This window comes from Castanea sativa, chromosome 11 (assembly GCF_040712315.1).
Source record: "Castanea sativa cultivar Marrone di Chiusa Pesio chromosome 11, ASM4071231v1".
NCBI lineage: Eukaryota > Viridiplantae > Streptophyta > Magnoliopsida > Fagales > Fagaceae > Castanea > Castanea sativa.
In genome coordinates, this window is record NC_134023.1 from 26,601,452 (window position 1) to 26,626,692 (window position 25,241).

At 38.8% G+C, this 25,241-nt stretch overlaps 1 pseudogene; it reads left to right on the forward strand.

Annotated features, from left to right (window-relative positions):
* Positions 1 to 10,882: 10,882 nt before the first annotated feature.
* Positions 10,883 to 15,949, forward strand: LOC142616292 (protein FAR1-RELATED SEQUENCE 5-like; annotated as a pseudogene).
* Positions 15,950 to 25,241: the final 9,292 nt, after the last annotated feature.

Here is a 25,241-nt window from a genome sequence, read left to right on the forward strand (position 1 = left end):
ATTATGGATCTATCTCCCTCCAAGGACGCGTGAAGGAAATGCAAAGCTGACGGGAAAAATAGCAGCATTAAATATGTTCGTATCAAGAGCAACCGACAAGTGTCTCCCTTTCTTTAGGACGCTAAGGAAATCTTTTGAGTTGGACTGACGAATGCCAAAGGGCATTTGAAGAGTTGAAGGCATATCCGTCCGCCCCGCCATTACTTAGCCCGTCTACGCCGGGGAGGAATTATTCACGTATCTTCTTGTCTCATCGTACGGTAAGTGCGGCTCTCATTAGAGAGGAAGGGAAGGTCCGGAAACTCGTGTACTTTGTGAGCCGGCGCCGCGAGGTGCCGAGAGAGGTACCCATGGATAGAGAAACTCGCCTTCGCACTTGTAACCGCAGGCTCGGCGAAGCCGTATTTTCAAGCACACACAATAACAATCCCGACGGATCGCCCATTGCGGAGAGCAATGCACAATCCCGAAACCGCCGGACGAATGGCTTTGCGGCAATCGAGCTAAGCGAGTACGATATCCAATACCAGCCACGAACACGTGAAAGGACAAATATTGCGTACTTCATTGCGGAATTCACTACACATGAGGAGCGGGGGCGTAAGAGACGCCTACATGGAGAATTCACATAGACGGATCCTCCAATAAGCATGCGGGAGGAATCGAGAATTGTACTCCATACCTCGGAAGGAGATAAGATTGAATGTATGATCCGTCCGGAGTTCCCCGCTACGAATAATGAAGCGGAGTACGAGGCCCCGGGTGGCGGGATTGGAGCTTGCAATAGCAGGGGGCCGTAAAAGGCAATGGTCTACTCCGATTCCCAAATCGTAGCTAGCCAAGTTGATGGGAGTTATGATTGTAGGAATGAACGAATGAGAAGGTATCTCGAAGAAGTGAAGGGTCGGACGAGTGCCCTCCAATTCACGATAACTCGTATACCGAGAGAAGAGAATCAAGAAGCGGATCGACTCGCAAAGGCTGCTTCGGCCGAACCTATGGTCGTCCCGTGAAAGCTGTATTGTCCTTCGTCCAATATTCATCGTTACTAGATAATGTTCGAAGTGCGGGAATTAACCACTAGAGATGGTTGGACGGTTCCAATCGTGGCGTACCTAAAGGACGGCAAGCTTCCGACAGAAGGAAGAAGCAAGGAAATTGAAGGTTAGGGCGCCCGATTCATGCGATCAAAGGCATCCTCTACAAAAGAGGATTCTCTCGACCTTATCTAAGATGTTCGGGCCATGACGGCAGACTACGTAATGAGGGAAGTTCATGAAGGGATCTCGTGGAAACCACTCGGGATCAAGATCTCTCGGTACACAAACTACTCCGGCAAATGGTATTGCGGACACGTCGACAATGCGAAGGATGCCCACATGTACGTAAGAACTGCGATAAGTGTCAACGATTCGGCAACCTTATCGGGCGACCAACGGAGGAACTCACACCCATGACGGCCCCATGGCCATTCGCACAACGGGGTTAGACATCATGGGTCCATTTCCAATAGCGGCAAGGCAAGTTCTTGGTGGTTGGTATCGACTACTTCACCAAGTGGGTGGAAGCGGAAGCTCTTGCTACTATCGCGGAGAAAAATATTCGCAACTTTGTATGGAGAAATATTGTTTGCCGATATGGGATCCCGAGGTGCTCGTGTCGACAACGGGAAGCAATTCGACAACGATGCGTTCCGAGATTTTTGTTCTCACTCGGGAATCAAGAATCACTACTCGTCGCCCGCTCATCCACAGCCAACGGACAAGTTGAAGTCACGAACCGGTCCTTGTTAAAAATCATCAAGACCCGGCTCGAGGGGCAAAGGGCATATGGCCGGACGAACTACCAAGTGTCATGGGCGTACGGAACAACGGCAAGGACGCCAACGGGAGAGACACCGTTTCGATTGGCGTTTGGTGCCGAAGCCCTCATACCAAATAAGTGGGATTGACAAGCTATCGCGTGGAAAGTTATGACGAGAGTAAGAATACTGAAGCATTACGTCTAGAGCTTGACCTTGTTGATGAAGTTAGGGCAACAGCGGCCGAAAGACTGGTGCGGTACCAGGACATGATGGCAAAACATTACAACTCTAAGGTTCGGCACCGGGACTTCAAAGTTGGAGATCTAGTGTTGCGAAAAGTGCTTGGCGCTACGAAAGATGCATCCCTGGGAAAGCTGGGTCCCAACTGGGAAGGTCCGTACCGAATCATCTCATGGCGCAGGAAAGGAACGTACTACTTGGAGACATTAGACGGAAAGAAGTTAGGCCACCCCTGGAACACGGAGCACCTGAAGAAGTACTACCAATAGTGCAGTAGTCACAATACCTACTACCTTACTTTTCAGTCTAATTTTAGAATGTTATGGCTTTTACTTTTTAGAGCTCAGTTTTTCTTTTTCATGAACAATTTGGTTTATTGAACTTATGAGAGGAATTTTTTATACATGCTGATGAAACTCTACAATGAAATAAAAAACAAATCCACAAAGTGGACGGATCACCCAAAGGGTGAAAAACCTACAAGTCCCCAAAGTGGACGGACACCCAAAGGGTGAAAAACCTACAAGTCCCCAAAGTGGACGGACACCCAAAGGGTGAAAAATCTACAAGTCCACAAAGTGGACGGATCACCCAAAGGGTGAAAAATCTACAAGTCCACAAAGTGGACGGATCACCCAAAGGGTGAAAAATCTACAAGTCCCCAAAGTGGACGGACACCCAAAGGGTGAAAAATCTACAAGTCCACAAAGTGGACGGATCACCCAAAGGGTGAGAAATCTACGAGTCCACAAAGAGGACGGATTACCCAAAGGGTGAAAAACCTTCAAGTCCACAAAGTGGACGGACCACCCAAAGGATAAAAACCTAGTCCACAGAGTGGACGGATCATCCCATGAATGTTTGCATGGTGGACGGATAGCAAAAATGCGTTTGAAAGTCCATTCACAAAGTGGACGGGTTAACTGGATACATGACGGTTAATGAGCAAGCAACATGCAATAAAAAGACTTGATAAGTCAAGTTTAATAATTACTAATGACGGTTTAAAGTTCTTTTACAACGGTAAAAACCTTTACAAAAAAAAAAGTATCCTATTCATTCTTTGGAGAGCTCTCAACCAATGGACCGTCATTTGGCTGACTAGGAGGAGGAACTTCGCCTTCATCAGCTGGAGCAGTGACGGCAAACACTTCGTCTGTACTTTCTGAACGGACGGATTGTGCAAGTGTTTGCCCTTGAGCGTCAATAGATATATGGGATACGTCCAGGTCAGGGTACGATGACTTCACCTGACGGATGGCGTCATCGAACCCGTCGGCAAAGGAGCTCCCTAGCTCCGTCAAAAGGAGTTCAGAATCACGATATTCTTGAATGGCTATCTCCTTTGCGCTGTGAAGCTTAGATGTTGCCTCCGTCAGCTGCTTCTCCTTGTCGTTTAGGATCTCACGAAGATGCCCGTTCTCTTTTTCCACCTCCTCTTTGACCTGCTCCGAGCATTTGAGCTTTCTGTCCATGTTGATCTTGTAGGTTTTCAGCTCGTGTACCATCCTCCATCGTCCGGCTTTTCTTTCTCGTACGGTCCATGGATGTCTCATGATTGAGACAACGGCCACGGAGCCCTTTCATCATCACCATGGCACGGAAGCGAAGTACAATGTTATGACGGATATAAAAGAACTTAGCAACAATACCGGACGGATTCAAAATTACTCGTGCAAGGGAGAAAAGACCCGTCTCACCCATTGCCTCGATTGAATGGTTGCCAAGGTACGCATAGTCGCTCTGGCCGTCGGCATAGACGACATCTTCTCGAGGCGTAGCTTGAATCCTCCCGAAGAGAACGGGTGGTTTCTCCGAGCTCCGCTCGGGCCTTTCATAAGGCCTTTGCCCTTTCCATGCTTGACGCCCATCTTGTACGCCTCCGTGGGCCACGACGGGTTCCGTGGAAGTCTTTAGCTTCTTGGGAGGACGGTCCGTTTTCTCAACTTGAGGCCGTTTTGACGGCACAGTGGGGACCGTCCCCTTTGTTTGACCCCCTCTTGCTTTTTCTTCGCCGCCCGTTGCTTAATAAATGCTCTCCTCCCCGGCGGCGTCCATCTCTCGCAAATCAAAGACGGATGATAAAGGAAAGGTAAAAACAAGAGAAAAATGAAAGACGGGTATAGCTTTGATGAACTTACGTTTTCGAATCCCGTTATCGTATTGACGGGGCCGGATGTAGGTTCGAGTCCGTCACAATACCAGTGAAGTGTGTCGAGTGTGACGAGTTGAGCCCAAGTCCTCTCTTGCAATTTTGTTTTGTTAAAAATTTTCTCCAGAAAATTCCACTGCTCCAAATCAACCTGAGGACGGTCTCGAGCTGCGATAAAGGACGGTTAGGCATGTTAGTTAAAAAAAAAAAAAAAAAAAAAAAGAGAAAATTTCGAATGCTGGACGGAAGCAAAAGGAATACACCTACCCGACGGGGGCATTATGCCCCAAGTTGTATCGACGGGCATGTTAGTTACATCTCCTGGATGACACATCCATTCGTCCCCTTCCAAAAAAAAGTAACGACTCTTCCAGTCTCTGTTCGAGTCTGGAGTGTCACTGACGAGCCTCAATAAAGGACTTCTAGCTGCAAAGCTATACATCCCCTTGGACTTGACAATCTCTGTTGGACGGTAACAATGGAAAAATTCTTCCACCGTCAGCCTCCGGGAACCATCAGACATTGCCCCATATAAAACCTCAACCCCAATGAACACTCTCCAGGCATTGGGGGAGATTTGGGTGACGACGTACCAAGGTATTGAAGAAGTCGACGGTGAAGAGAACTCACGGAAATCCGAGCCCCGCCTTTAAAGCTTGCTCGTAGATTCCAACACCGTCTACTCCCTTGTAGTAGCACTTCTCGGATTTTTGGGAAGACGTAGACGGATGTCATCTCGTATTTGTACTTGGGCCCTAAGTGTGTTGAGTTGAGATTCGATCATGGACGACCTAAAATCATTTACCGTCCGGAGAGGCGCATGACGAACTCCTAAGCCCATCTGGGCCAATTACCGACCGAACGGGGGATCCACACCGTCCAAGCCACCGCCGGACGACTCGAACTATCCGTCTCTATACCACCGTCAAGGGAAGAAGAGGTACTTGACGGTTCCTCCCTTCACTTGAAGTGTCAGATCTCTTGGACTCCGACGGAAAATTTTCATCGTAGCCCGCCCCCTCGCGGACAAACGACTGGTTACTTGACGCACTAGACATTACCTACATTTATGACGGTATAACCTAAGACACCGACGGTTCTAAAGAAAGTGCATATACTTTAAACAATGAAATTCAAAGAAAGACGGAGAAAGGTTTGGAATACATACCGAATTTGCTTTGAACGACAAGGAAGGCACCGTAGTCGTGACGCCGCGCCGCTCACAAGTTTTTGACAAGAAGAAGAAATGAAGGGAGGAATATCTGGCCTTTTATAGAGCAAAGGGCACGGAATACGAAGCGACGCCTCGATTTTGGGGAATAGCCAATCCACGAGGGCCACGTGCTCTTCGTCAGAAATACAGGCCACGTGTCATCCGTCGTGGTATACCAAGCCCGTTCCCATTTAATACATTGTCTTCAGTCATTCCATGGATCCGTCGGTTATAAGGACGGATCCAAGGAAAGGGGCAGCCGGGGATAAAAATGGTAAATGGACGGAGACGCTGAGGATGGATCGACACCAAGAAGTGACCCGGCTATGACGGTTAGGTGTTGCTGAATATCCGTCTTGTATAAATTAATTATGGATGCCACGTGGCATGTCGTTTGATATATTTCAGATAAGCCTTTGCTTTATCCCCACGCAAACGTGTACACTTGGACTTCTTGCGACACACGTTTGGGAAGACTCCTATATGGAAAGGAACTTGAGAAGGAAGTTGTATCCTTAAAGAAAGGTAACTCTACTCAATATAAATACCCCAGAAACCCTAGGTATGAAGGTACGCATAATATTCTTAACTCTAGTACTCTAGGGTTAAAGGAACAAGATTCTAACTTGACCTTCGGAGGGTATTCGGCCGACACCACACCGGTGCTCTCTTCTGGGTCCTTCGTTTCCTTTTTGCAGGTATTGCTTTCGTTTGAGGAGCGCTTGCAATTCACTGGTGATATTTTCGGCTTCATCAGAAGGGAAGTGATATGCCAATACAAGGAATGGCTGAAAGCTAACGGAGGTCGGTCTTGGTCACCACCCAAACACAAAACAAACCATCAAGGAAAATCTCACAGTGAGCAGGAAAGAAACGGTAGACAAGACGAGTCAAGTTGATGAGCAGGGCGTTAAGACAGCAGCGAATAAGGAACACATTGCAAACCCCAATGAGCATAACAGAAAGGAGGAAGGGAAGTCCAAGATTATTGGACCAGCACTAAGCAGGAAAAACGGGATGAAGGCAACTCCGAGATTTTAGGGATCACATTCAATAGTAGAGATAAAATCTTCTGAGAAGCATGGACCTATGGATATGGATATGGAAGTGTTGGATACGGATTGGAAGCATGACAGCTATCCTATTTCAAATTCAAGTGCTCAAGATAACGTGGTTGATTCAAAATTGAAAATGTTGAGTGAGGTGCTCAGTCCTGATGCTGAGCAAGTGGAGATAAAAAATAGGGATGGGCCGAGGGCTTCAAAGCATAGGCCCACTTAGAAAAGGCTGGCTCACATTTTATGCGGGCCGGATGTCTCAAAACAAAACAATGGAACTGTACTAGGGACGAGAGATATGCAGGAAAAGGAAAATGAAATAGGTATGGATTCAGAGGAACAATTGAAGAAGCGTGAGAAAGTGGAGGAGCTTTCACAAAAAACTACAGTGGCAGGGTGATGAATCACCCTTGCTAAGCAAAATGAGGTCATTAAGTTGGAACTACCAAAGCAGGGACGGAGTCAGAACTTAGAGTTAGGAGGGGCGGCTTTGCTGTTGGTGCCTTTGTCTTTGTTGTTACTTAGTCGCTTAGCAGCTAGTTGTTTAAAATTTTTTAAAGGGTCAGATTGTTTGTTTTAAGTAAAATTGGTTGATTAGGCTTAATTTTTTTTTTTTAAGTTTTACTATTGATAATATTTGTTGTTGTACTAATTTTTTTGGGCTTGTATATTTTTTTTTTAGATTTTAGACTTATAAATATTTTTTAATGGTCTTTAAAATGTGGAAAATGTTTGAACTACAAACTTTTTTACAAATTGCTGATAATGTAAGTGGTGAGGTTAAATGCGAACTAATAAGAATTTGCTACCTTAACCATTTGTAAAAATGTTATAAAAAAATTTGTGACTATAACAATACGAATTAATGATATTTTTAAGGGAGTAAAATTGTAATTTTTTAAAACAAAATTCCTAAAATTAGTACCCATATATATAATAATATTTTTTATAAAAAAAATTGGGGGGGCAATGTCCAACCATGGCTCTGTTCATGTACCAAAGGCTTGAGAATCCTTAGACAATTTATAGCCTTTGTAAAATTATGAGGGGTCAAGTACCCACAATATGTTTTTTAATGAAAACACGACTGGATAAAGATGGTTTTAATAAACACCGAAGAGAATTACCATTCTGGAACAAACTTATTATCAAGAAGCTGAATTCAGGAGGAGGTTTAGCTTTGATGTGGAAACCTGAGGTGCATCTTGAGGTGATTAATTACACTGAGAATCATATTCTAGCTAAAGTGGTGGAAGATGATGGCATGGAGTGGTTTTTGACTTGCTTCTATGGCTAGCTTGAGGCCCATCAAAAAACTAAGTCATGGGCACTTCTATCCCACCTTTCTACACTATGAATCCTTGGTGCTGCATTGGTGACGTCAATGCAATCTTATATGCAGCAGAAAAACAAAGCTCTTATCCACCGCAGTATAACTAGTTGGAGGAGTTTGGGTTGGCATTGGACTCATGTGATTTGGCTGACTTGGGATTTTGTGGCTACCCATTTACATGGAATAACAAAAGACCAGGTAATACAAACACTAGGCAGCGGTTGGATCAAGTAGTGGCTAATGTTGATTGGAAGGGGAAATTATTTAATAAGTTAGTTCCTCATAAAATAAAAATACGAACCATGATTTAATCTGTACTTTCAAGATTGCACTATTACTCATCTAGTGTCACATGCTTCAGATCATCTACCACTTCTCATGCAACCCAGATCTGACAGAGGAAGCCGAGATTGCGGAGCACGTGGATTTAAATTTGAAGAATCTTGGTTATTGTGGGATGATTGTGAGAGAACAGTTGATGAAGCATGGACTTTAGTAGGTGGGTTAGAATCCACCATAGCAAATATACCAAAGAAAATAAGGGGCTGTGGCACAAACCTGCATGCATGGGGTTCTTCGGAAACCCATCCGGATTCTGAAGAAATCAAGAAGTTCCAGAAACAAGTTGAGAGCTTAAATGCAGGTGAGCCAACCGAAGAGAGCAAAGTCAAATTTTTGGAAGTGAGCAAAAAGCTAGATGACCTTCTCGTTAAGTAGGAGATTTATTGGCACCAACGCTCTAGAGTCTCTTGGTTAAGGCATGGGGACAAAAACACTAAGTTCTTTCACTCTAAGGCTTCCCAATGAAAAAGAAAAAACCTTATCCAAGGCATAAGGGACCAACAACAGAATTGGGTTGAAGAGATAGAGGATATTGCTGGAGTGGCGATAGATTACTTTGAGTCCATTTTTACTTCAAGCGAATGTGATTAGATGGATGGATGTCTTCATACAGTACAACACAAGATGATTGAGTATATGCAAGAAGTATTGTCCAGTGAATATTGTACAGAAGAAATCAAAGCAGTATTGTTCTAGATGGAACCAACAAAGGCTCGTGGACTTGATGTTATGAATGCCCTCTTTTATAAAAAAAATTTTGGCATATTGTTAGTGATGATGTAATTGCTACTGTGTTGGATTTTTTGAACTCTGGTACTATGCTACTTGAAATTAATTACACTCATATTATTCTTATTCCTAAAATTAAGTCACTTGAAAGGATTTTTGACTATAGACCCATCAGTTTCAGTAATGTCATTTATAAAATCATATCTAAGGTGTTGGCAAGCAAGTTAAAGCTCATTCTTCCCCGTTTGATCTCTTCCAATCAAAGTGCTTTTGTAATTGGGAGGTTGATTACTGATAATGTTCGGGTAGCATATGAAACTTTGCATTCGATGCATTGTAGGAGAACGGGCAGAAAGGGGTCTATGGCTCTGAAATTAGATATTAGTAAAGCATATGATCAGGTGGAGTGACCTTTTTTGAAGGGTATTATGTCAAGATTGGGTCTACCTAAAGGTTGGATTAACAGTCATGAGTTGTGTGACAACTCCTAACTTTTTTGTACGCATTAATGGAAAAGCTTATGGTAATATTCTACCCTCTAGAGGGCTTCAACAAGGAGATCATTAGTCACCTCATTTGTTTCTGTTATGTGCAGAGGGATTTTCTTCACTATTAGCTAAGGTAGAAGGGGAGGGGCAACTTCATGGTGTCTTTATATGCAGGAAGGCGCCTAGCATTTCCCATGTATTATTTTTTTGATGATTCATTGTTATTCTATTGGGCTAAATAGGAGGAAGTGCAGGTTATCTTTGAAGTTTTACAGACATATGCTACATCGTCGAGCCAATACATAAATTTTGAGAAATCCTTTGTCTACTTTAGTAGCAATACTGGGAGGGAGCAAAGGGATAGGATTAAAATGGCTTTGGGCATAAGGGAGGTAGAGCAAATAGAGTCCTATCTTGGACTACTTACTCTGGTGGGCAAATCTAAATATCAAACTTTTTCCTTTCTAAAGGATAGAGTTTGGAAGAAACTCCAAGGATGGAAGGGGCAATTGCTATCTAGAGCTGGCAAAGATATTCTTATTAAGGTGGTGTCCCAATCCATTTCTACTTACACAATGGGGGTTTTCCAGCTACCAGTGAAGCTATGTAATGAATTGAATGTTATGTGTACCAAATTTTGGTGGGATCAAGTTGGGAATGAAAGAAAGATCCATTGGAAGAGTTGGGATGTGCTGTCTCAACCAAAAAGAGAGGTCGGTATGGGTTTCTGTGACATAAGGGATTGCTATAGGATCATGGGTCTTTGTTGTATGTATGCTTAAAAGCTAGGTACTTCCCTAGGAGTACTTTCTTGGAAGCCTCTGATGTGCCTAATAGCTCTTATGTTTGGAAAAGTTTAATTGCAGCCCAACCAATTTTGAAAAAAGGATGTTGTTGGAGAGTAGGTGATGGAACTTTGAGTTATTCAAGATTGATGGATTCCACATTACCCAACAAATAAGGTCCTGCACGCACCATTGGAGGAGGAATGGGAATGGCATGTCACTGAACTCAATGATTGGATTGTTCATGAATGGGACTGAGGAGTGCTTGTTGCTAAATTCCATAGGGATGATGTGGAAGCTATAATCCAGGTTCCATTGAGTAGAAGACATGTCTCTGATACTATTATGTGGCTGCCTAACAAGAATGGGGTGTATTCGATGAAATCTGGCTACCATATGGCAAGAATGATAACAAGAGAAGCGAGGGCTTGGGAGGAGAGCTCGGGGGAGTAGCACAAGAACCGGATTTGGTTGAAGTTGTGGAATTTCCATCTACCAAACAAGATTAAGATATTCACTTGGAGGGCATGTCATAACGTATTGCCAACAAGAGAGAATCTGGTGCGCAGGAAAATCATCAAGGATAGCTCGTGTGAACACTGTCAACAAAAGGTTGAATTGGTGCTTCATGTTTTGTGGGGATGCGGAGTGGCTCAAGATGTATGGGTTGGATACATAGTCTGTTTGCAGAAATGCTCAAAGACCTAATGAGACATTCTACAGATGTTTGAAGAATTAATGGATAGACTGACAGTCGACGAGATTGAGTTGTTCTTAGTCCAGTGGTGGATTATATGGAACCAACGAAATTCAATCTTGCATGGAGGAGTTATACAGGATCCATCTCAGCTAAATAAGCGGGCAGAGGACTTTCTAAAGGAGTACAGAGATGCTCAAGAGCAGCTAGCAGTCCAATCTACTTCTAGTTCAACGCAGCAGCAAGCATTATGGATGCCACCGTCAGGATTGGCTTACAAACTCAATTTTGATACAGCTATCTTTGCAGGGATTAACGCCTCATGTGCTGGAGTGGTAATCCGTGATGATATGGGGGAGGTCATGGCAGCGCTGTCGATGAGAGGACCTCCAATGAGGGACAACGAGGAAGCCAAAGTTCTAGCGTGCAAGAGAGCCATGGAGTTTGCAAGGGAAACAGGATTTCAGCACCTGATCTTGGAAGGAGATAACATGATAGTCATGAAGTCCTTGTTGATTCCAAGAGCTACTTATTCTAGGTTAGGGCATATTTATGGGGATATCCAATGTATGGCAAGGGGATTTAGAGATCTCTCTATTAGTCGTGTCAAGAGAAGTGCCAATTTTGTAGCACATTCTCTAGCAAAATATGCTAGAGAAATAGTGGAGCAGCTACTGTTCAAAAGAGTAGCCCCCCCCCCCTGCTCAAGAGGATTTGTACTTTGATAGTGGTTGATTTATGAATGAATGAAGTTGGGTTTGTGTTAAAAAAAAAAAAAAAAGATTGGTCCGTTAGTGATGAGTCATATGATTGGTACTTGCCATTTAAGAGAGTAGAAATTAGAGTGATGAAAGGGGCTAGAATTACATTGCCACATGGCAACATCATATGGACCCTACTTGTCCAGCACACTCCTTGGCCAGCACTCTCACCCGGATTGAGATCCCGTGCAATACCTAGGGTATTGCACGGTGTGCAATTGCATAAATCCCAGCTGTTCATTTAATCCAACGCCTCCTTATTTTGACACCTCACGAAAATTAAAAAGACCCTTTTACCCTTAAAATTTTTGGAGTCCCACCGTTGCTGATGCGTGTGAGCTATTTTCACATTTGATAAAATCAGATTTCTCCTCTCCCTAGGCTCCTCTCTTCTCCCTCAACCTGCGATTTTTCTGCCTCTCCCTCAACCCGCCATCACCCATCACCCAAGACCCATCTAAAATTTCTTAATCAAATTTATCTCTCCCTAAGCTCCTCTTCCTCTCCCTCAACCCGCCATTTTTTCTGGCTCTCCCTCAACCCACCGTCACCCATCACCCAACGAAGACCCATCTGAAATTTCTCTCCCTGAGCTCCTCTGCCTCTCCCTCAAACCACCGTCACCCATTACCCAACAAAGACCCATTTGAAATTTCTTAACCCCCAAACACTCACACTCACACACACCCATCACCCGCCGCCATTTTTTCTGCCTCTCCCTCAACCCGCCGTCACCGCTGCCAGCATCACCCAACGAAGACCCATCAGCGAAAAAAAAGCTTCTTCCTCTGAAATTTCTTAACCTGAAACACTCACACTCTCCCTCTCTCTGTCTCCAAGTGCCTCTCCCTCAACCCGCCGCCACCGCTGCCAACATCACCCAACAAAGACCCATCAGCCTCTACAAAGAAAATATTGCATCTTCCTAGGTTGCTTCCAACATCAAACGACTCAAGGAGGTGAGTTCTCTCTTTTGGGTTTGATTTTAGTTCTATTAGTGATATATATTTCACCATGGAATGATTATTTTGTTTATGTTTTGAGGAATATGTTTGGGTATTTTTTTGCTGCAACTTGAATATAGTGCATTTTCAAATGGATATGTGAAATATGGTCTAGCATAATTATAGGAATGGATGGTCAGTGGTACAGGGTACAAAAAATTTCTGCTTTTATTTTCAATGAAATACATTCATTCTTCTATATTTATAATAGTAGATAATGTTGTACATTTGTTAATTACAGGAGTATTTTTTTAATTCATTGCATAGTGTGGTGAGAGAATTCTCTCAAAACATGGATGCCAATGCAGATTTGGATCCTATAGTTGGTATGGAATTTGATACATTAGAAGATGTATGGGAATTTTGGGTAAAATATGGAAGGCAAGTAGGCTTTGATGTTAGAAAACATTACATAAATAAAAGTAAGAATGATGGTAAGGTAACATCAAGGGGATTTGTATGTGCAAAGCAGGGCATTCGAGGTAAAGAAAAAGAAGATATGATTCGCACACGTAACCGAGACGATACAAGGACTAATTGTCCTGTAAGATTTTATGTTTCATTAGTGCGAGAAAGTGGAAAGTTTAAAGTGTCTGATTTTGTTGGAGAACATAATCACACGCTTCATTTATCAGAAATAGTTTATATGATGAGATCTCAACGAAAAAATTCAGAAGTTCATGCGGGATTAATTGAGTTAGCATCCTCTTCTGGAATTAAGCCAAAAGTAGCCCATGAGTTGATGAGTAGAGAGGCTGGTGGGAGAGCTAATCTTGGATTCACTGAGCTTGATCAAAAAAATTACCTTAGAATAAGGCGGCAAAAAAACTTGGTATATGGTCAAGCTGCATGTTTATTAGGGTACTTTCAGGATCAATTGACAAAAAATCCATCTTTTCAATATGGAGTACAATTAGATAACATTGAGCAAATAACTAACATTTTTTGGGCTGATGCTAGAATGGTTATTGATTATGCTAATTTTGGTGATGTGGTGACATTTGACACTACATATGGTACTTATAAAGAGCAAAGACCATTAGGAGTGTTTACCGGTTTCAATCACCATAGAGGGTTAACAGTTTTTGGGGCTGCTCTTTTATATGATGAAACGGCAGAATCATTTAAGTGGCTGTTTGAAAGTTTCTTAGTTGCACATGCAGGTAAAAGACCTAAAACAATTTTTACGGATCAAGATCCTGCAATGGCAAAGGCATTGAGTGAGGTGATGCCTAACACTTACCATGGATTATGTACTTGGCACATAATGCAAAATGGGATAAAACATTTGGGAAATTTGATGAAGGATGGCTCTTCTTTTCTTCAAGTTTTTAAACTTGTATGTTTGAGTTAAATGATGAAAATGAATTTGAAAAAACTTGGGAGGACATGATTGACACATATGGTATACATGATCGTAGTTGGTTGGATGGTATTTACAAATTGAAAGGAAAATGGGCAAAATGTTACATGAAGAATGCATTTACATTGGGAATACGAAGTACCCAACTCAGTGAAAGCTTGAATGGAGATTTAAAAGATTACTTGAAATCTGATTTGGATGTGGCTGAATTTTTTGAACATTTTGATCGGGTGATTAAGCAAAAACGAGAAAGAGAGTTACAAACTGAATTTAATGCTAGCCAAAAGTTTCCTCAGTTGGGCTTGAAAAATTCTCCATTGTTGAAGCAAGCAGTACAAGTGTACACACCTGTAATATTTCGGATGCTTCATGATCAATATGACCTTGCATCAGCAGCAAGGATAAAAAATCGCCAAGAGGACTCGTTAGTGCATACATACACTATTGAGTTTATGCATCAGCCTGGTGAGTTCATAGTCTCTTATGACACTACAGATAAGACATTTGCATGTAGTTGTAGAAAGTTTGAAATTGTTGGGATATTATGTTGTCATGTTTTGAAAGTCTTTGACTTCCTTGATATAAAGACAATTCCTGATATTTACATTTTGAAAAGATGGACAAGAGAGGCAAAAAGTGGATATATCTTGGACAATAGGAGAACAAATGTGGAAGAAGATGTCAACTTGAGTGTTACACAGCGATATAGAAGATTATGTCCCAAGTTGGTACGATTAGCTTCTCGAGCGGTTGACAATGAAGAGGCATTTGCTTTAATAGAGAAGATGCTAGAGGAATATGAAAAGAAAGTTGAAGACATTGCAGCAAAAAATGTGGGTGGTCATCAATTGCCCCATCAAATGTCATTACGTAGTGGTGCAGAAAATCTTGATCCTAACCAACATTTGGAAGATTTGGTTGAAAGAGTAAAAGGTCTTAAGAAAAAAGATGGGCGCAAGGGTGGAAAACGAAAGAAAAGTTGGGTTGAGAAGCAAAACAAAAAAAGGGGTAGAGTTGAATTAAATGATGAGGTTAGTCAATAGTTTTCCAAAATAAATTTTATTTATTTATTTTTATCCCTTACTAAGTTTCTAATGTTTGTATACTTTTATCTTGTTATGGCTAATAATAATATATTTTTTCTCATATAGGAACCCGGTTTTGCTCCTAACATGCAATACAATAATTATGGCTCACATGGAGAACATTATTCGCATCAAGTAAGAGATTTTTTTTTTATTTGTAGTGGAATAACTTAATAATTTGTGAAGTTGGAGGTTGTACTACACTTGCCTTTTTATTTGTGAATTTATGAATAAGGTTTTCTTTTTTGTGATATAGCGGACTTATCCTGCCACTTTTTCCACGCCAATGATGACATCTGAATTAGGACCAATCCCTAGTTACCAAACTAGTTTCACCTCATTCTTAAGGGTAAACATACTTGTTTACATGTTTTGCATTTATAAGTAATTATATAATTTCTTAAACTCTCTCTTATAATCATTGTGATTACATAGGCACCATTAACTCCATTGTTGTCTCAAGTATCAAATCCTGCGGATGTTAGTCAGGTAAAATGTAAATGTTTTCATACATAAAATTTTGAAAAAACTTACATATTTACTTGTTTTGCAATTATAAGTAATTAGATGATTTCGTAAATTATTTCTCTTATAATCATTGTGTTTACATAGGCACCATTAACTCCATCATTGTCTCCATTAACTCCATTGTCTCAAGTATCAAATGATGCAGTTGTTTGTCAGGTAAAATGTAAACATTGCTTTAAGTCTGCCAATCTTCCTTACTTTTTTTTTTTCATTTCCTTGTTAGATTTGAGGTCTGATTTTCTGATTGGTTTGTATTATGAAGTTTCTATTGAAGTGGTTTCTGTTAAAGTGGCTTTATGTGTTTAAGTGGGTCTTGGCTGCCAATGAGGTAGTTGATGGGTTGGGATATGGCTGTGTGTTGTCTTGATGACTAGTGATTTGGGTTGGCTCTTTGATGATTGATAGTGATGGATGATTGTGGCTGGCTATTGATCGTCTCTCGGCTATGCATACTTGGCAATGGGTGATTTGGGTTTTGGCTTGACCTGTGGTGAGTGACTTACCTTTTGTGTGAGTGGCTTGGCCTATGGTGAGTAACTCCATCATTCCTGACTGACCTTTTGTGTGAATGGCTTGGCCTGTGGTGAGTAACTCCATCATTCCTGACCTTTTGTGTGAGTTCCACCTATAACAATTTGGTGAGTGGCTTATATTTTTGGTTGAGGCAAGTTTGGTATTGATCCCTCAAATTTAAAATATTTAGTTTTAATTCTTACTCACCAAATGAATATTGGTCAAGTAAAACTAAATTCATGTGTTTATATCCTCTCTACTTACCAAATGAGTAAACTTATTTGTTTATATATATACGCAGGGAAATGAAGTTAGGTTCAATTATGGACTAATTCCATGTGTTGAAAATACAAATGCTTGCTTGGAAACACAACACTATTTTGGTAGGTAAAAAACTAATAAATGGTAAGTTCAATTATAGTGAAATTTTCTTATGTTTGTTTAAGTTTAAAATGTAACTTGATTTTTTTGACATATTTTCTAGCTAATATTGATTTTGCAGTATGATGGATAACATTTTTTGGACAGTTTGTTTGATAGTATATTGCACAGTGGACATGGTAGCATATTGCATAGTGGACAGCATTTTTGGACAGCTTTGCCTTGGACAGTTTCTTGGACAGCTTCTTGGACAGCAAATCTGACTTATTTACTGATTGCACATGTAGCAAATTTTTTAGAAAATTTTTGTAACTTAAGAAGTTAGTCAAACATGTTAAATATGTTAAATTGAACAAGGGCATGTTTGAGTAACTTCTAGTTAAACATTATTTATATATGCAAGAAATTAATATTTTTAAATGCAATGTCTCTTCATACTCTAACTTTTGTTCCCTAAATTTGTTAGTACATGCTAGAATGAATGAGAGATTTCCAATTTCATATTAGATTTGGTGCTATTGAGTGTCTAATTCTATCGTATGTAGTAAAAGAAAAAAAAATGAAAGAGATAAGACAAAGAGGAAAAGCATAGCAAGAGAAGAAAAAAAAAATGAAAGAGATAAGACGGAGGAAAAGCATAGGAAGAGAATGAGGAATTGTGGAGCTTGGCTTACGTTCAGGTGGTTTAAATACTTCTTGGAATTGTGTAATTGTGGACAATGGTTTACCATCCCAACTCCTTGTTGGCTCAAATTTAAAAACTGTGGCTGACTTTGTTGAAACATTCACCAATAACTAGAATCCCAGCATTGTTAGAAATATATACCACCCCTCCTTGTTTTTTTAAGGAGGACAAAATGTTTTGGAGACATTCAAGTCCTGGTATGTACCAAATTAAGGTCTGTAAGGAACAAATGGTGGAAAAAAAATAAAAAGTATGGAACAAATGGAAAGTAAAATACATGTTTATATCACGTTTGTATGGAAAATATTACACAATTGTTCGTCTGTTAATCTTAACTTGACAGAGCAAAAAAATATGAAAAATAAAAGTAAAAATCATGAACAAAGTAACTTGTTCAACTCAGCTAAGTGTTTTCCCCATACAATAAAAATATGAAAAATAAAAGTAAAAATCATGAACAAAGCAACTTGTTCAACTCAGTAGCTCTGGTCACTCTCGGTAAGAAACTTGTTCAGCTCAGCAGCTCTGGTCACACTCTTGACAAAAATGACAACTTGATTGAAGTCCAATGTGTCAAGAAGGTCATTCAATTTGCGGTTTTTCTCTGCCTCCTTCAATAAAATGTAGTGCTGCACAGAGAGACAATGGAAACGTGCATTAGTTGAATGAGCAAGAGACAGTCAACTGAGAAACAAAAATATTGCAAAAATTTAAAAAAAAAAAAAAAAAGCATCTAAGATACCTGTACAAGACCGTGAAGAGTTAACTTGGTCTCATCATCAACATAAATTTCCATTGGCTGAAAAAAACAAGTGTCAATATAAAGTGCATCAAAATACCATCTTCTACAGCAACCAAAACTCAACAACAATAGATAAACAAATAACTGGCAATCCAAAAAGTCAATCCTTCTGAACTACTATGTATTGATTGAACTTACTCATCTCTCAAATAGTAGAAACATCCAGCTACTACCCAAGAAATAAGAAGTTGAACCAATATCCTCACTAAGGCCCCACAAACACAATCACTCAACCACATATAACCAAAAGGATCAAGAGAAGTGGTTACGCCCAAAGAAAAGTTCAAACTAGAAGTAGGAAAAACTAAAAATATTGCAAGTACTACAACTACAAATTCATTCCCTTGCCAATGACAAGGCAAATTGAAACCTAAGCCACAACAATTGACACAACCAACACGGCAATGACATGACATTTAGAACTAATTCACATAAACAAGGGGATAAAGGGTAGAAGAATAAGAAGACCATACCCAGTGATTCTAGCATCTTATCACACTCATCAAGAATAAAATGCCTCACATTCTACAATCCAATATTCTTCCAGGTGTTCCAACAACAACAACAACAACCACAATAACAACAATAACAAAATAAAGACTTGATTTCAATTCCTAAGCTTAAAACCCCAAAAAGAGAAAAAAGAATTAAATTTAGCCCCAATGAGAAAAAGAGTTTGACCTATGAATATTTTCAATATCCATGGCAGTTTTCATCAAGCATAATAAAGTTATGTCAAATCTACACTAAATTCCTCCAGAGCCCTTAAGTTGAGTAGCCACAATCACTATTTTTGGAAGATGTATAGTTCTAATATACTGTTTTTGTATCACGTTGGTAGATTTTTAATGCCAGAGAAAGCATTTTTAATTTCACAATCACTATTTTTGTATCAAGCCTTTTTCAACAATTGACAAAAATGGAAGCAATATAAGACTTGATTTCAATTCGTAAGCTAAAAACCAAAAAAACAGAAAACAGAATTAAAAAATAGAGATAAAAGAAAATAGAGTTTATTAAAAAAAATGAGATAAAAAAAAACTCTACCGAGTGGTGGTACCGAGTGCTGGTCTCTCTCTGAAACAAGCCCAACTCGACAAGAAGGAGAGTGGTGGTCTCTCTCTCAAATTTCTCTCTCCCTGAGCTCCTCTACCTCTCCCTCAACCTGCCATTTTTTGGTGGCTTCTTCTCTCCTTCGACCAAACTCTCCTTCTTTCTCTCTCAATCTCATATCCCTCCATAGATCAAACCTGAAAAAGCATCAAACCCTAACCCGATTCTCTCCAAACCCTAACCCTTACTTTCTCTGATCTGGGTCTGAAAAGCATCAATTTCTCACTTAAACACCCGATTCTCTCCAAACCCCAACCCTTACTCTCTCTTTCTGATCTGGGTCAAAAAGGGTGCGAGTGTTTGGGGGTCGGGATCTCGGATGGCGCCGTTTTTTCTTTGTTCTTGGTTATCCGTCTAAGTTGGGTATGCGGGAAATGGTGACGATGGGGTTGAGGGAGAGGCTGTGGATGTTGAGAGAGTGGTGGAGGCGCAGTCGGGGTTGAGGGAGTGGAGGGTTAGGGAGAGTGACAGAGAGAGCTAGGTTGAAGTGAGAGAAAGGAGAGAACGGTGATGACGGGGTTGAGGGAGAGGCCGTGGATGTTGAGAGAGTGGAGAGAGCGGTGGAGGCACAGGGGGTTGAGAGAGTAGAGGGTTAGGGAGAGTAACGGAGAGAGCTAGGTTGAAGTGAGAAAGAGGACAGAAATTTTTAGTGAAATTCAAAAATGGGAAGCTGAAATGAAATTTTGAGTGAGCACACGGATTGCCAGTGTGTCCTGGTGAGGTGTCAAAATAAGGAGGCGTTGGATTAAATGAACGGCTGGGATTTGTGCAATTGCACACCGTGCAATACCCTAGGTATTGCACGGGATCTCAATCCCTCTCACCCTTATCTTAGTCTCATACCTTTAGTCCTACAAATACACACTTCCCCCACCTCACACAAAAGGACAGCAACACACACCTCACCAAGAAAAATTCTCCCTCATTCACACGAGAAAGTATACCCTGATATGGGGGTAAGCTTCCTCCTTCTCACAAGCTGGTGGAACCCATAGCTAGTGGGTCCCACCAGCTGTGAGAGGAGAGAACAATACACCTGTAACATGGTATATTTTCTCCATTCACACAGCCTAGGCTTAAAGAAATTCTCTACACCTCCCTCATTTCTCTCTCCCTCCATCATCAACCCAGCAAGATGACCCAAAACTCCTCCATTAATACCTGAAAAGCTTGTGAAAATTCCAACAAAACCACCCCAAAGGTCCCAACAAACACACAGAAGAAAAAGAGAATTAGAATTCAAAAGCTGAAAGAGAAGGGAAACAAGTAACCAGACAAAGGGTTCAACAAATAATCAATCATAAACAGTGAGCTTCTATTCCTTTTTTTTTTTTTCATTCTTTTAACTCTTCTATGTTAGTCTAAATTTTAACTTGGTTCTATGTTCTCTTTTCAGCCTAACATTAACAAAAGCGGTAGCAACAGAGCAAGCAGATTCAAGGCTATTGGGTCACACCAACATCATCAACCAGCAACAATCACAACAAAGAGAATAAAAATCACAAATCAAGAGATTTTCAGTTTTCGGTTTGGTCTCTATTTAACCCGACCTACCCAATCTTTAAATTTTTTTTTTTACAACTTTGGTGTAAAAATGGGCTTTTGCCCTTTTTTTTTTTTTTTTTTTAAATCTAGTACAATGTTCCTATTTTGAAACTATCATGCACCCTATCCCTGTTTTGAAACTCGATTTTTAGAAAATTGAGTTCTAAATAAGTTTCAATCATCTAAAAATCACAAATCAAGAGATTTTCAGTTTTCGGTTTGGTCTCTATTTAACCCGACCTACCCAATCTTTAAATTTTTTTTTTTTACAACTTTGGCAGGAAAATGGGCTTTTGCCCTTATTTTTTTAAAAATCTAATACAATGTTCTTATTTTGAAACTATTATGCACCATATGCCTGTTTTGAAACTCGATTTTTAGAAAATTGAGTTCTAAATAAGTTTTAATCATCTAAAAGTTGCTCCTCCAACGTTGCAAAAAATTACGTAGAACTTGATAATCATAAAATTGAGTTCTATGGGAAACTCGATTTTTTTAAAATCAAGTTCTAAGTAAGTGTCAATCATCTAACGATTGCTCCTACAGCGTGGCAAAAACTTACCTAGAGCTCGATAATCATAAAATCAAGTTTTATGGAAAACTCAATTTTTTAAAAATCGAGTTTCAAAATAGGGACATAATGCTAAATAGTTTCAAAACAGGGATAATTTATTGAATATTTTAAAAAATATGGGCAAAAGCCCATTTTCCCCAACTTTTGGCAAGTTTGATGTTATATAATATTCCTTGATATAGTGCTCTCAAACCCCAAAAAAAATCATTTTTTGAAATTATATATTTTTATTTATAATTATAAATAGAAAATCAATTTCTATTATAGATTTCCTCTTATTTCCTTTTCCAATTTAAAACCCAACCAAATCTCTTCATTCAAGACCCAATTATCTTTTATACTTTCCATATTTTATTTTCAAATCAAATTTTAACTAAGATTTAAGAGTAATGTTAAAGATACAAATTTTTTTACAAAAAAATTTATAAACTATTGATGTGGTGAGTAGTTATTGGTCAATGAAAAAGAACTGTTAATAGCTGGCCTAGATGAAAACCAATAAGAAGTTGGTCACATTAACAGTTTGTGAAAATGTTGTAAAATAATTTGTAACTATAGTATTACGCTTTAATTAAATCTTAAAAGGAAATCAATTGTCATTAATGAATCAATTTATTTGAGAAGTATCTCAAAAAGAAAAAAATTATTTGAGAAAATATTTAATCACTTATTAAAAACTTTCCCAATAAAAATGTTAACTTAAATTTGAATTTAAAAGTTTAATTATAATGGAAATATCTTATCTTTAGTCACATCATTAAGGGAAATTATAGAATACTTTAGGAATACTATAAATGCATACTCCTCCCTCTCACATAATTGTAAGCTCCACTATTCAAATTCATCATGGGACTCACCATTCATGTGAGAGGGAGGAGTACACATTTATGAAACTCTCAAAGTATTCAATTATTTTCCCCTCATTAAAGTCTTTACAATTTCCAAATTGATTTTTCAGATTCAAGGGTATTCTTCTGTACCACCCAAAAAAGTGGGGGATATGGTACCCGCTAGTAGGTAATCTACTATACTAAGTTACCAAAACTTTACATTTAACGGTTCCATCCTCACATTGTGCAGTTCCAATATTATACGTGATAGTTTTTTTGTCACATTCGTTCTTTATTTTTTTTTTCTCACATTTGACGATTTTATCCTCACATTATGCAATTTCAACATCACATGGGTGGTTCCTTATTTTTTTTCCTCACATTTGACAGTTACAGTCTCACATTGTACAATTCTAACATCACATGTTATAGTTCTTTTGTCACATTTGGTGGTTCCCTTTTTTTTTCATCATATTTGACGGTTCCATCTTCACATTGTGCAGTTCCAATATCATATGTGACTGTTCTTTTTTCACATTTGGTGGTTTCATTATTTGTTTCTCACATTTGACGGTTCCATTGTCACATTTTGCTGTACCAAGATCGCATTTGACAGTACTTTTGTCACATTTAGTGATTCCTTAATATTTTTTCTCACATTTGATGGTTCCATTGTCACATTAGGCAATACCAACATTACATCTTACTCTACTTTAGTCACATTCAGTGGTAGCCTATTTTTTTTTTCCCAAATTCGAGAATTCCATTATTACATTAGGCAATACCAACATCATTTTTTACCGTACTTTTGTTACATTCAATAGTAACCTTTTTTTTTTCTTACATTTGACAGTTCAATCATCCCATTGGGCAGTACCAATATCACATTTGACCATACTTTTACATTGGGCCCACCAGTAAAGTCACTTTTTTATTTACTAATAACTGCTTATCACAATAACAATTTAAAATAAAAAAAAATTGTAGCTCCAGCATTTTCCTCCTTTTAAAAGCTATTAAAAAAAAACTTAGATCTAAAATCTATAAAAAAAAAAATCATCCCAAAAATTTACCCCAACCACAATAATTACTTTTGTCCCCCCCCCAAAAAAAAAGCTGAAATTATCTTAGTTTCTTCCATAAATATTTAAATATACCAATTAATTTCCTACATATCTCCCTTGGTAGCTCCCATCACGTTCAAGGCATACCTCCCTGTAAAATAACATAGTTGAGGTCATTTTCTTGATGTTTATAATTTTATAATTAACATTAATGTGTGAGATTAATAGAGATATATTTTATTTATTTATTTATTAACATATACCTTACATCATCTTAGTGGCATTAGGTTGCTGGTAATAATGACATGGTTTTGCCAAGCAGTAACAAGTTTGAATCTTAGCACGTAAATTATTTTACTTTTTTGAAGTTTTATTTTAGAAAATCCCACAAACCCAGGCTTAGAAACCCTAGTTCATCTCCAGATTACGGCCTCTCTCTCTGACTTTTTGTTTTCCAGATTACGGTCTCTCTCTCTCTCTCTCTCTCTCTCTCTCTCCTTTTGTTCTCCAGATTACTGCCTCTTTCTCTCTCTCTCGCTCTCTCTCTCTGCCCTTTTTTTTTGAAAAATTTTAAAGTTTTTTTTTCCTCAAGCTTCATAACCAAAGCCCACAAACCCACGCTTAGAAACCCCAGTTCATCTCCAGATTATGGCCACTGTGTTCTCTCTCTCTGCCCTTTTGTTTGAAGTCTCCACTATTTCTCGTCTCTAAATTTCAATACGTCTCATCCCATTTCTTTATTTTTCAATCTAGGTTTTAACTGTTGCCATTTGGCTTTTGTATCGCTAAATTGTTTTTAATTTTGTTTTGTTTTTGTTTTCCTTTTGGTTTTGCAGGGTTGTTAGGAACAAAACTTAGAAGCTTCAAATTTTTCTATTATTCCTTTTGGTTTCTAGTAGGTGAGAGAATAATTAATTGTATATACTTGAACTATCAAACTTCTAATTTTAATTTATACTATTGATTTCAATTTGGTTTCTTTTTCTTTATTTTGTCCGGCTAGGCTTTTTACTATTGCCGTTTGGTTTTTTAATGGACCATTATTTTTAATTTTGTTTTGTTGTTGGTTTCCTTTTGGTTTTGCAAGGTTGCTAGTAGCACATCCAGCAACTTCTATTTCTTATATTACTCCTTTTGGTTCCTAGTAGGTGAGAGAATAAGTAATTATATATAATTGAACAATGAAATTTCTATTATTACTTATGCTGTGATGTTGGTTAATGTCTGTATTAGTTCCCTCTTTGTGATGTGTTTCATTATGTAAGGCAAATTCATCATATATAATTTTTTAAAGGTGACAGTAGTGAAGTTTATTCCTAAATTATATATAAGTAAATTTGTACAGTAGTAAAAAATAGCGTTGACTTGTATCTGATGAGATAGGGCTATCAATTTCCCCCTCCCCTTTTTTTGTTTTATTTCTTCTTTCACACCAATCTATAGAAATGTCACCCTTATTTTGCCTGAAAAATCAAATCTTTATTCTGTAATGTACCTTATATTGGTAGCAATCATCAGAACAATACTAGATAGTTTAACCTTTTTGTGCCATCTGTAGCTTTTTCTTATCTTACTTTGTTGATATAGATTTGACATGGTAATAAATCAACGATACAGGTTCATGTATAATTACGATTCTTATTGATCTCAAAACTGGAGATCTTTTTCCCTGATAATTCCTACTTCATAGGGGATTTTTTTTTTTTTTTTTTTCATTTGTTTTTAGGATTCTGTGATTTTAATTTTTACAGTCACCATCTTTGTTTGTCTTTTTGGTATTTCATTGGTTCAGTAAAAACCCCGTTCATCATCACATAATCAAAATCAGTTCTCTTTTGATCACCTCATGTTCTTAGGTGTTGATTTGTGAAGTTACTTTGTTTCGTGATATTTTTAATATTATGACCAGTTGGAGTGAGTGGTCTATCTTGTATTGTTTTAAATGGTGAGGTGGTAATTTGATTGTTTCTTAAATGTAATTGAAATTTTCAAGGAGATCTTTATAATTGAAGTATAAATCACAAATGATGATTATCATTTTTTTATGGGCTTGTTATGACTTTCACCTTGGAGTATATTGTTAGATTCATCATCATTAACCATTTACTTAAGTAGCTTTTTTTTTTTTTTTAAATCCTTAGGTGATATTCAT